Raw genomic sequence first — 12,921 nt, 5'->3', positions numbered from 1 at the left:
GAGTGAAATCATGCCTGGTACTGGAAACCTAGTCAGCTCCCCAGGGCTGGTGAGGTCATGGATATTAGAAAAGAACCTGTTAACAACACTTAGGTAGACCAGCATCATTCCTTACTCTATACTAAATCTTATCCTTACACCCACAGATAACTGCATCTACTACCCCTTGTCAAAGAAGCTTCTCTTTACATCAAATAGAGACCATCACAGAAAAACACAACTGGATACACTGCAGAAATCAATAGGTTGTAGAGAGCCTAATCCCAGAGGATACATCTACATTATAGCTCCTGCTGCTATGGCTCAGGGAACATTGTGGATAAGGGAGTGGAAAGAATCTAAGACCCAGAATACTAGCAAGTCCGTTTGTAAAACAATTTCTCATAGAAATAGCCCAAGCAAGTCCATAGGAGTGGCAATATGAATAGAGACGCTAGTGTGGAAGGGAGACATTTCTTTTGTTGCCAGGAGAAGGAGAATTTATTTCTCCCAGAGTTGAGCTCCCTTGTTGTCGATTGCGTTGGGTGGGTCACTCAGTCTAGGGGTTGTAACCCACCCTGCAATCAGTTACTCCAGGGTTACGGAGGGGTGCTATCTGGAAGAGAATGAGCTAGAAAAGAAGGAAAAGGCCAGGCTAAGTTCGTCACAGCGTCCATTTATTAGGGTCCTGGTTGCTGTTTATATAGCCCCTGGATGAGGGCTTGGGGGGCAGGGCACTGGATCTCACAGCGTGGTCCTGGTCCTGTAGGCCAGGAGGTTACGTTCGGTCAGGGAGGCCAAGAAGTCACGAGTTGCCACACCTAGTTCCCTGGATAGCTGGAATGTGAGGCGTGTTCCGCTAACAGATAGTTCTCCATTAACGGCTTAATTGGGTGTGGGGCAGGTTTTGTCAATAGAATGATTCTTAACATAATTATGGGTGTGGGGTTCTCTGCAGACTCCCCAGAGTGATGGTTCCTGTAATGACTTTTAGGAGGGAAATGGCTCCTCACACCTTGTTGATTGTCTAATTTTGAGTGGTCAGCTCTGAAGTCATGTATGCAAAAACAGCAGCAGCAACAACAACCAGCAGGTTGTTTTTATATATATTTCCGCATACTCATACATACATACATAACAATAAGCATCAAAGAAAAAGAGGCTACCAACTTGAGTGTGTGGATGGGTACAGGAGAGGTTGTAGGAAGGGTGTCAGAGAGACTGAAGGGAGAATGTGATGCAATTCTCTTTCGATTAAAAATGTTAGAAAAGAGACAGTCATTGAAGTTTTCCTTTATTATCAGCTGTGTCTGTCCTTAGTACAAGAGCTGGAATAAGAATCAGACATTATGAATGCAAATATTAGCTCTGCTACTAAAACAATAACAGCAATTAATCTCCTGGGAGGCACCTTAGAGATAATGTATCCAGTGTAGAGCTGCCTAGGGTGTACTGGGCTGGATGAAATGCAGATTCATCTCAGAACTGGTAGACTCCTAAAGACCTGTTCTTGACATCCAACACTTATGTATAATGTGCACTGATCATGATCCTAGCAAAACTTCAGGTGCAAGACCTACTCTAGTAGCTCCCTCCTAAGGAAAGCCAATGAGTTTGATTTAGTAAATTGGACAAGTTTTATTGTAAAGCATTCCAAAGTATAGAGGATTTAGGTACCATAGAAACTAAATTCTCCCAAATTGAGATAGTGTCTCACTTTGTTACTCAGCGGTAAAAAACAATGACTTCTCGATTTTTGCATGAAATGGATGGAAATAGAAAACACTATCCTGAGTGAGGTAACCCAGACCCAAAAAGATGAACATGGGATGTACTCACTCATAATTGGTTTCTAGCCATAAATAAAGGTAATTAAGTCTATAATCTGATATCCTAAAGAAGCTAAATAAGAAGGTGAACCCAAAGAAAAACATATAGTTATCCTGGTTATGGGAAGTAGACAAGATTGCTGGGCAAAAAACTGGGATCTTGGGAGTGGGGTGGGAGGGGGTAAGGGGAGATGCGGAGAGAATAGTGAGAAGGGGAGAACGGGGAGGGGGACTTGGGGAAAAGGGATGATTGGGATAAAGGAAGGTTGGATGGGGGAGCAGGGAAGCACATATCTTAATTAAGGGTTGGCAAGAGACTTGGACCTAGAGGGGCTCCCAGGTTCCCAGGGCGATGTCCCCAGTTAGTTCCTGGGCAGCTGAGGATAGGGAACCTGAAATGACCCTATCCTATAGCCATACTGATGAATATCTTGCACATCACCATAGAACCTTCATTGGCGATGGATGGAGATAGAGACAGAGACCCACACTGGAGCACCGGACTGAGCTCCCAATGTCCCAATGAGGAGCAGAAGGAGGGAGAACATGAGCAAAGAAGTCAGGACCACAAGGGGTGCACCCACCCACTGAGACAGTGGGGCTGATCTATTGGGAGCTCACCAAGGCCAGCTGGACTGTGACTGAAAAAGCATGGGATAAAACCAGACTCTCTGAATATGGTGGACAATGAGGGCTGCTGAGAAGCCAAGGACAATGCCACTGGGTTTTGATCCTACTTCAAGTTCTGGCTTTGTGGGAGCCTAGTCAGTTTGGATGTTCACCTTCCTAGACCAGGATGGAGGGGGGAGGACTTTGGACTTTCCACAGGGCAGGGAACCCTGACTGCTCTTCAGACTGGAGAGGGAAGGGGAGAGGAGTGGGGGAGGGGGAGAGGAGTGGGAAGAGGGGGAGGGAAATGGGAGGCTGAAAGGAGGCGGAAATTTTTTTTCAATAAAAAAAATAAATAAAAATTATTCTGCTGAAAAAATAATTATTTATTGTGTTTGATCAGATTGAAGGGGCATTTGTTTTCCTAACGTCCAGCAAGTTAAATGTACACAAGGGATCATTTAGTTCTGTTTCACCGTGTCAATTTCAAGGTACTTTCTTTAGTTAATAATCGAAAGTTTCTTCACATTTCATAGGATGTCAATACTCACCATCACTCATTAAGTAAAACTTAGATAATAGCAAGATGCTTTCAGAATTTCTGTGCACAAGTTTATGTAAATTAAAGCAGAAGCCTTAATGTGTACCTTGAAAAATATAGACAGTGATCCATATTTCAAGACAAAGCATTTGCCATATTCTGATTTAAAAATCATATTAAAATTAAATTCTGTCTTACATGGTAGAGAGGAAATTCTAGCTCTTTTTCACATAAGAGAAAATCCAGAAAAAATTCAAATAAGGCAATCTTTAAATAGTGTTATCTATTTATAATAAAAATATTTCTGATTATAATAAAAATATTCTGTACATTTTTAAGATTTTGTTTTCATCCATGATTGATTGTATGAATTAATAATGAAACACATTGTGGTATTTTGTTATGATCAGAGTACAGTGTCAATAAAACAAAAATCCTAAGTTCTTTTTTGTTTTGTCTTATTTTTTTGTCTTGCTTTTTGTCCTGGTTTACTATGCAGAACAGCCTGCCCTTGAACTCACAAAAATCTGCCTTCATGGATCAAAGGCTTGTATCCTCATGCCTGGCTAAGTTCTTAGTTCCTGAAACTATAAACTATAAATACCAATATTTCCTGGCCATTTTGAATCTCCATAATAAATTATACATTTAGCATTCATATATCATACATAAACACATACTAATTATTCATAGCATGTTACAGAGCCTTTCCATTTTAGAAATTTATTGACTTCTCACTTAAGGAATTTATCTGGTCCTTTGAGAGTTTAGGAAAATGTACAATCTGTTAAGCAGCAGAAAGCAATTAAATCTAGTTAGAGTTATTCATTGAAAGATCCCCTAGATGGCAGGATACAGGATGAAGTCACTCTGTGGGAGGAAAGACAGTATTTGGGAAAAACAGTGTAATTAAAGTTGGAGAAAATAATTGCCTTAGTTTAAAAGTATTTAATTTTGCCCATGAGAATACTTTAGATTCAATGTCTACATTCTATTGATCTATATAGAGTAGACTGGAAGAGATTTCTTGTTGTGAACGCATTTCGGAGTCCTGTGAGTTTTATTAATATGTTAATAAATATCACTATGGCAGTGAATAAGGGATCCAGAGCACTTGGTGTTTGTGAATTTTTGTTATTCCTGAATCCCCATCTCAAGAGTTCCATAAAAGAACATATTTTTTTTTTATCAGTAAAGACATTCTTTTTCTCCCTTTTAGAATCTAACATTTTTGACATTTGTTGTTTTTCTGTTCTCTTAATGTAACATCATATTCTCTCCAAAGCCACTCAAATAGAACTAGAATTGGAAGCTAGTAAGCATTATTCTATGCCAAAGTCGGCTCTTAAGACCCATTTGTTTCATGAAGAAATCAAAGCCAGACATGATGTTACAAATGAGGTTGAACATCATGGGAGGCTGTTTAATTTAGGGTCTGCTCTTTGAATTCAGCAGGCAAAGTGCTGATGACACGGATAAATTACTTTTTACTTTTTTATTTGATCATGGAGAGACACTGAACTCTTATCCTCCTTCTAATAAATATGCACGGTTGAGAATAATTATGTATTCTGAAGGTAATGCTAGCTGGGAAGCGACTACATCTTCGTGATGCCATGGATTTCTTAGTTATTCTGCGTACAGGCTCTCTTGCCTGTTCTAAGGTGGTCCATTGTCTGCTCCTACCGTCAGCTATCTGAAATCTTGCCCCAAGAAGTTCTGAATTTTTATGGACTAATTTTGGGGCCAAATTCAAAGTTATGAACTTTTATCTTATGCAAGTTGTTACTTCATTTAAATTTTTGTTTTTTTGAATTACAGTCTTGTGTCTCTGTTCAGTATGATAAACACAATTCTCTCTGACTCTTGTTCCTGGTCAATTTGTGTGTGTGTGTGTGTGTGTGTGTGTGTGTGTGTGTGTGTGTGTGTGAGAGAGAGAGAGAGAGAGAGAGAGAGAGAGAGAGAGAGAGAGAGAGAGAGATAGAGAGAGAGAGAAAATTGTCAATATTGTGAATTCTGTCTTTGACATTAAAAAGTAGATTTAAGTGCTGTGGAATGGTGTTTTTGTGTTATATCCACGATGATGATGATTATGATGATATAGTGTTCTATTATTTACTTTCAACTAGATAAATTCTTAGTACTTTATTTACTTTGTAAATAATCTATTTTAATATTTTCTAAATCAAGGATAATTTTTTTCCAGACTAAGACTCTGAGGGTTATTTTAGACCCCTGTTGGGTAAGAAAACAGCTACATCTGTAGTGGTACAAAGATTGGCAAGAAAATGACTAACTTTGAACAAAAACGGGTATTAGAATGGTCCACTGAACTTGCAACATTTTATGGTTGGTTACTATCTGAACTTTGAGGTAAGAAAATGAAAATTAATTCATACTTCCAACTGTAGACCATCTCAATTATTTCCATATGAAATATAGAAGATCATTTCTTCAGAGTTCAGTTGGGCATAAATTCAACTTTCCTCATGCATGAACTTGGTCAGGGTATGTGACACAATATGGCTTATGTATGACAGTGTCTGCCAACAAATAACCATACATACAAACATACATACAACCATAATTATATACATTCATACATATGAGTCCCTTATACATGGCAATCCATGTTAATGAGCAAGTGTACTTCATGAGTGAGTGTTGAGATCAGGTTAGGTTCTACTTTCCGTTACTTCATATTATACAAAACAGCGGTTTTCCAGGCTGTGCCTGATCCCCAAAGACTTCATTTTACAAACAGCTAGAGACTCCATTTTGAAGGTGGACTGACAAAAATCACCAACTGCCTGGCACCAACCTTGTCGTTCAGACTGGTAAATAATTTATTTATTCCTGGCAACAGCAGGCACCACCTTATGAGTTTATCATGGTGAATTGAGACTGAAGTCACAAGGGTATATTAAAATCATATCTGAAAACAGGCCCTAAATTTTATCAAACATAAGACCAAGGAAAGGTATACTTCCTTCATGTGGACCCCCATAAAGTAGAAGACACCTAGCACTGTGGTGGTATGGCACCATGTCAACCTGCCATCTGATACATGCTGTTTACAAGGACCTATAGGCAGAGAACTCCTGACCATCTCTGGGGTGTCAGCTCAGCTTGAAACCCCATTGTTACTTGGAACCCCAATCTTTCCCTTTTTGGGAGCTGCTGCTCTTTCGGCTCTGCAGCTGCTTGCATTTTTACTCTCAACCTGAACTCCCCATGCTCTAATTTCTATAGCAACAAAGTCTCCCTGCTGCGGGTTTCAGTTTGTTATCTTGTCAGTACAGACTAGATTGCATTTCTATCTTTTTACATGGATTTTTTGAGATTTCACATATGAGTGCTTTATTTACATCATTTCTCCCCCTCTCTTTCTTTGCGCCAGTGTCTACTGTGCCATTTCCTCAATGACTTCTTATTCTCTAATTATATTACATCTAGATATTGTATATGTGTAGGTTTATAAATAAATACATCTAACTCAATAAGTTAGCTTTTAACTGTTTGTATTCAGTAATACTAAAGAATTTTAAAGCTCAGATCGTTTTGACCTACCGTGATAACTGTATAGGCAGCTAGTCATTCATATACAGTGGAACCTCATAGGTGCAAGAAACTGAGTTATGGAGGGGAAGGGGAGCTGTTGGGAAGATATGCAAGATACAGGGTATTATGACCCAATTCATGGATATGCTTCCTCTTTATTCATAAACCCATCTGTGATTAGTCTTGAATATTGCATGTCTTAGTGAGGGTTACCATTGCTGTGATGAACACCACAATGAAAAGCTAATTTGGGACGAAAATTTTGCTTACATATTCTAAATTATAGTCCATTGATGAAAGCCAGAACAGAAACTTAACCAGCAGGAACCTGGAAACAGGAGCGAGCTGATGCAGAGCCCGTGGAGGGTGCTCCTTACTGACTTGCTCCTCATAGATTTACACACCTGCTTTCTTATAGCATCCAGGGCATCCATCCACGGTTGGCACCACCTACAATGGACTAGGCCCTCCCATATTAACCACTAATTAAGAAACTATCCCCTACAGGATTGCCTACAGCCCAATCTTATGGAGGTATTTTTCTCTGATGGAGATCTTTTCTTTCAGATGACTAGCTGGCATCAAGTTGATATCAAACTAGCTAGCTCACTGTATTAATCAGGGTTCTCTGGAAGAAAAGAACTGATAGTTTTAGTCTAACAATGACGTTGTCTCAATGGAAAAGACAGGAATCTGGTAGTTGTTCAGTCCAGAAGACCGATTTCTTGTTTTGACTTCAGTTTGTGTTGGAATCCTGAAGAAAGAGGTCCTAATACCATCAAAGTAAAACTGAAACATAGGGGCTATGTACTTGTCTGCAAGAATGAGAACAAGTAGGCACCCCACCCCCAAATTTCCTTCTTTTATGTCCTTAATCAAGAAGATGAAATATTCTTAGCTAGGAGTAGTCAAGCATGCCTTTTATCCCAGCACTCAGGAGGCAGAGGCAGGCAGATCTCTGTGAGTTCTAGGTCAGCCAGGATTTCACAGTGAGTTCCAGAACAGCCAGAGCTACATAGTGAGAACTTGCTATGAAAAAACAATAACAATAATAGTAATGAAAGAAAAAGGTTAAATGTTTTTGACAATAATTGCTCTGTAATAAGACACTAGAGCTGTAATAAGACACATAGTGAGATCTTGCTGTGAAAAAAATACCGATTAGCAACAACAATAATAATAACAACAATAATAATGAAAGGAGATTAAATGTTCTCAACACTAATTGTTCTGTAATAAGACATTATTTAAAGTTTTTTTTTTTTCCGAGACAGGGTTTCTCTGTGGTTTTGGAGCCTGTCCTGGAACTAGCTCTTATAGACCAGGCTGGTCTCAAACTCACAGAGATCCGCCTGCCTCTGCCTCCCAAGTGCATTATTTAAAGTTTTGAACAAGCATATTAACAGAGGTTAAGAAACAAACAACCCAATATAAGCAAGCCATATGGTATTTTAGAAAATGATGAAAACCCAACCTTTAGATAATTGGACCAGAGTAAACATGAGTGTTAAGAACACAGGTTTAGGGCCAGATTTTTTTTTATCGTGTAAGAATTTTATACACGTATAAGGTGTGTTTTAACCAAGTTCACCTCCTATCACTGCCCTTCCAACGCCTCCTCTATTCCCATCACCACTATTCCCTCCGTTCTTCGATGTTCTTAAGGTTAGTTGGTTGGAAAGTAGACAGCCTACGTAGACTTCCGTCAGTGAAGCAGTGGAAGAAAAGGAGAGCAGGGCCAGACAGATCACATGTAGGTGGAAATTATGCGAGCACGGAACATTCGATCATGTTTCAACAAAACTGGAACTATGCTCAGATATTTTGCATTAATACACTAACTTAGTTTTTTTTTTCAGTCTTCAAAAGATCATTTAAGCCCAGTGGAATGAGAAAAACATCAGGGAAGTATGCTCCAGGTGGAGGAATGGGCCTTCTTTGCATATTGGTCAGGATACAGGTGTGAGAAGTGTTTAAAACAGGCTTTAGGGAATTGCTTGTGCCACAGTATTTTATCAGTGACAGGAATAAAACTAAGATGTCTAATGAAATAATCTTCATGCAAGAGAAAGAAGAGAACTGGTTGCAACAGTAGAAATATTGTAATACCCTCAGTATTGCAAACATATTTTCCTTAGCCATGTACACTACTAGGTCTTTAATCAGAAGCAACTAAATATTAGGATAGGTACTAAGTCTATCTGGTATTAGTTAAAAATATGCCCAGTGCTATGTTTATAGTGGGTTTCTAAACCATAGCTTTTAGTTTTAGTTTTTTTTTTTTTTTAACTCTTTGGGGTCAGCTTCCAAAAAATACACCAATAAACAGAGACTTATTCTTACTTGTGAATGCCTGGCCTTAGATTGGCTTGTTTCTAGCCATGTTTTGTAACTTCAATTATCCCATTTCTCTTTAGCTACATCTTGTCTCTGTGCTTTTAATCTTTCTTAATTCTATGCATCTTTATTTTCTTCTCACTATGTGGCTTGTTGTGTGGCTGTGTGGCCAGCCCCTGGCATTCTCCTCTCTTCCTTTTCTCACACCTTGTTCATTTCTCTAGATTTCTCTCTACCCATCATACCCACCCATTTCTATCTCCTGCCTAACTATTAGCTGTTCGGTTCTTTATTGGACCAATCTGGAGTTATAGGCAGGCAAGGAAACACAACTTTACAGAGTTAAACATAAAAGAATGCAATGCATCTTTGCATCATTAAACAAGTATTCCATAGCATAAACGAATGTAACACATCTTAAACTAATATTCTATAACAATGGCTGGAAATTCCTCCCAATCTGTTCCCCCTGAGCTGAGTCTTTTGCCACCCTTTTTAGAGATGGCTCCTCAGTCTTTGGATTTGAGTTTCTTTGCATTTGAGTTTGTCCACTGACTGAGGCAAAAGTTACGCTGTATTGCTTCCAGTAATTACAGAATTAAAGTCCCCTTCAACCGCATCACTTACGCTGTGATATACAGTGTTCAACTGTCATTGTGCCTGTTCATTATCAAAATTAATGCATTGTTTTCTTAGTCACAGACTTATTTCACATATCGTTGATGTCCAAGTGCCTATTTCTGGTATTGTTTTCAGACAACCATTTGTATATCTTTTTGACATTTTACTTAAGTGATATAAACTCATCAAAATATTGGTATTTCAGATGACCACATGAGTAGGATAAAGTGAAAGAGTACATGAGATCAAGCTTAGACCAGACTTGTCAAGTCTGCATGATGGCTTCATTTCCTAAAGAAGTGTGTGTATTTGTGTGTATAAATAGGAACAAAAGAGCCATCTTTCAACTATTTGAGTCCTCACCCATCAGCTGTAATTTACATGTGATTACATAAATATACATAAGACTAAATATTATCCCTTCTAGTCATGGCATATGATACTCTGTAGTACCCATGAGATTTAGGTAAAAACTCCTGTCCGTATGTTTTGTTGCTCCTGAGATGAAAACGTGTGGTTAAATTATTTGGCAGTGAAAATATTTGAGATAGTCAGTAATTTCAGATTCTCAAGTTGGTATTCTTATATTGATTCCTTTTTAAATGATATTCTTCCTATAGCCTCATTTTTTAGCTTACTAATTAGAATTATATTATTTATGTGTCTGTATATAAATGTGCTTGTGGATGGGTGTATATACACATAGGGACTGGAGTTATCTCTCACCCAGTACTATATGGGGACCAGGGATGGAACTCAAGGTTTTAGGCCTAGTGGTAGTGGTACTTCCACCCACTATGTCATCCTGCTGGCATTAATTTATTACTTTTTGAAGTTACCATAGAAAATCTGGTATTCTAATACATTAGATATTCAGTAACTTACTTTAGGGCTATTAGAGCCCATACCAGGGCTGAATGCTGTTCTACTTCGTTGAATGCTTACATCAAATGATGAATCAAGTAATCAATTCATCAATAATTGATCAACCAATGTATTAAAAATTAATTGTATTTCAGTTATATCATTAAATTTTTTGTTACTAAACAATCTAGAAATGAAGGAATGATTCTGTGGGCTAAGCTTATTGTGTCCTTTTCTAGTTGGGATATATTCAAAATTTCATTCATCTATTGACTAATTCATAATATTTTCCATATCAATATTTTAACTGGGATAATTACACATTCATGACTGTCATCTTCATAAAATCATCTCTAACAATCAAAATCTGGGCTGGGCAAACAGACGATGAACATATCATCATGCAGTGAGTATTAAATTCTAGTTAACAACACAGGAGGCTGAAAATGGAACAGCATCCTAGGGTTTGGCAGAGATATTTTGTGTTATTTTAATAATTTCAAAAACTGCTCCTACAATTTGCTCCTTACTTCAGTCATTGCAGCTCAGCTTATGTCAGATGCTAGAAAAGGTGCTAGAGAGGACTAGAAAGTGAAAACATGCAAGTTGGCTGTCTGCTTGGGTCTGTGGTGAATCCGAAGAGAAGTACTAATTAACAATAGCTTGACTGTGTAAGAACTTAGGACCACATTGAGTTTTTCATCCCTCATCCACAGCAATCTATTTTCCTGGTGCCTCACACCTACATGACATGCCCTTGGTATGGATAATTGTGGCTCTTTTGTGCTTATCTGTGTCATTCTTTAATCAGTCACCCAGAATAGAAGAAACTTCCTAAGGACTTAGAAAGTAAACCCAATGAACTCCAGGGGCAAAATCTTGGCTTAGGTTAGTCATCAAACTAAATCTACTGTTCCCTCAATTACATGCATCGCTGGTTTGACTCTCTACCTGGTGACAGTGGCAGGAGCCTTAATACTTAGAATAAGATAAAATAGAGTGGAGACATTTTTCAAAATGTATGAAAAAGACATTTCCTATATACCATAAAAATCTGGTTTAATTTTTTCAAAAGAAAAGTAAAATACCAAATGAAAATACAAGCACATTTTCTTTGTAAAATCAGGAGATGATAATCTATAATCCATGGTAAATTGTTGCACACTTAAAAATTAGTCTCAAACATAATAAAGATGACAATTTCGACAAAAATAATTTTTTAATGATAAAATAATTTATTTTAGATTTATTTTTATTTAGGAATGCGTGTTTTCCTGAGTGAAGCACATGTTAAGGCAGCTGAACTCTTTTAAATGCTTTTACTGACTTGAGAATTTATCTTTTGAGATCTTGTTGTTCAGTTCCATATACTCTTTGTAACGGAGTTGTGTTCAGTTTACCATTGTAATCCATATTTACCATGCTCTATAAACAATTGAAAATAATAATTGAACTGTAGATGTCATAGATTGAAAGATAAACTTTGTATTTAATGTTACGTGGAAAACAGTTCTTTGAAATTTTGTTTAGAACGAACTGTATGTGAAAGATTGATCTTCTGAAAGTGAAAAGTGACATGAATCTCAGGCAAATACTTCATCTGTTTTTATTATTATTATTATTTATTTATTTATTAAAGATTTCTGTCTCCTCCCCGCCTCCCATTTCCCTCCCTCTCCCCCAATCAACTCCCCCTCTCTCCTCAGCCCTAAGAGCAGTCAGGGTTCCCTGCCCTGTGGAGAGTCCAAGGACCTCCCACTTCCTTCCAAGTCTAGTAAGGTGAACATCCAAACAGCCTAGATGTTTTTATAAAGATAGAATTATTATTCTTATTGTCTTATTTAAATTTATATAGCAAAAACTAGGCATTCTAAATAAGAGCTTTCATTGCCTTCATTTTAAAGGCTAAATAAGTTACTATCCTCTCATAAAATTATGTATTATTCCATGTACTGTGTTTCTAATTCTAAACAAGTATGTTTAATTTAGAGAATTTTAGAAAAATACGTGAGTGAATATTTCCCAAATATTAACCATGATCTCTACAAGTACAGATTATAGGTCACTGTGTTTATGGACTATATTTACATATCACATGTATTATGTTTTCCACGTTTTCTAAAATAAAACGCATTATGTTTTCTATCAAGAAGCTTTCTGCTTAGGTATCTCCCCATATACTCTAAAATTTTAAAACTCTTTAACAATTACTTTTCTATTTCCAACTACTCCCTTTCCAGGTCATGTTTGATGTGTGAGCTACATTATCAGAATTAGCACGTTAAATTGCGATCAGAGGGCCTGAGGCTGAAATCGCGTAGATCCCATCAGTCCCTTTCTCTTGGTTTTAATCTGTCTTACTCCTTGCTATAGTTATTAGCTGACGAATCTCCAGTGCTGGCTGTTTTGTACTAAAAGCTGAATCATTAAGCAGAGAAAAGTGATGAACAACTTTCAGCAGACTCTGCCCACAAAGAGCTTTCGGTCTCCACTATCCCCACAGCCCCCCTCCTCTGGGTCTATTGCATTATCTTTTCTTTTCTGAAATAAAAATGTATACAAACAATTACCCGCCTTTTG

The sequence above is a fragment of the Alexandromys fortis genome, unplaced genomic scaffold, assembly GCF_014885135.2.
Source record: "Alexandromys fortis isolate MF-2015 unplaced genomic scaffold, M_Fortis_MF-2015_v1.1 scaffold_60, whole genome shotgun sequence".
Taxonomy (NCBI): Eukaryota; Metazoa; Chordata; class Mammalia; order Rodentia; family Cricetidae; genus Alexandromys; species Alexandromys fortis.
The sequence above is the reverse complement of the archived record's forward strand: the minus strand, read 5'-3'. Positions refer to the sequence as shown.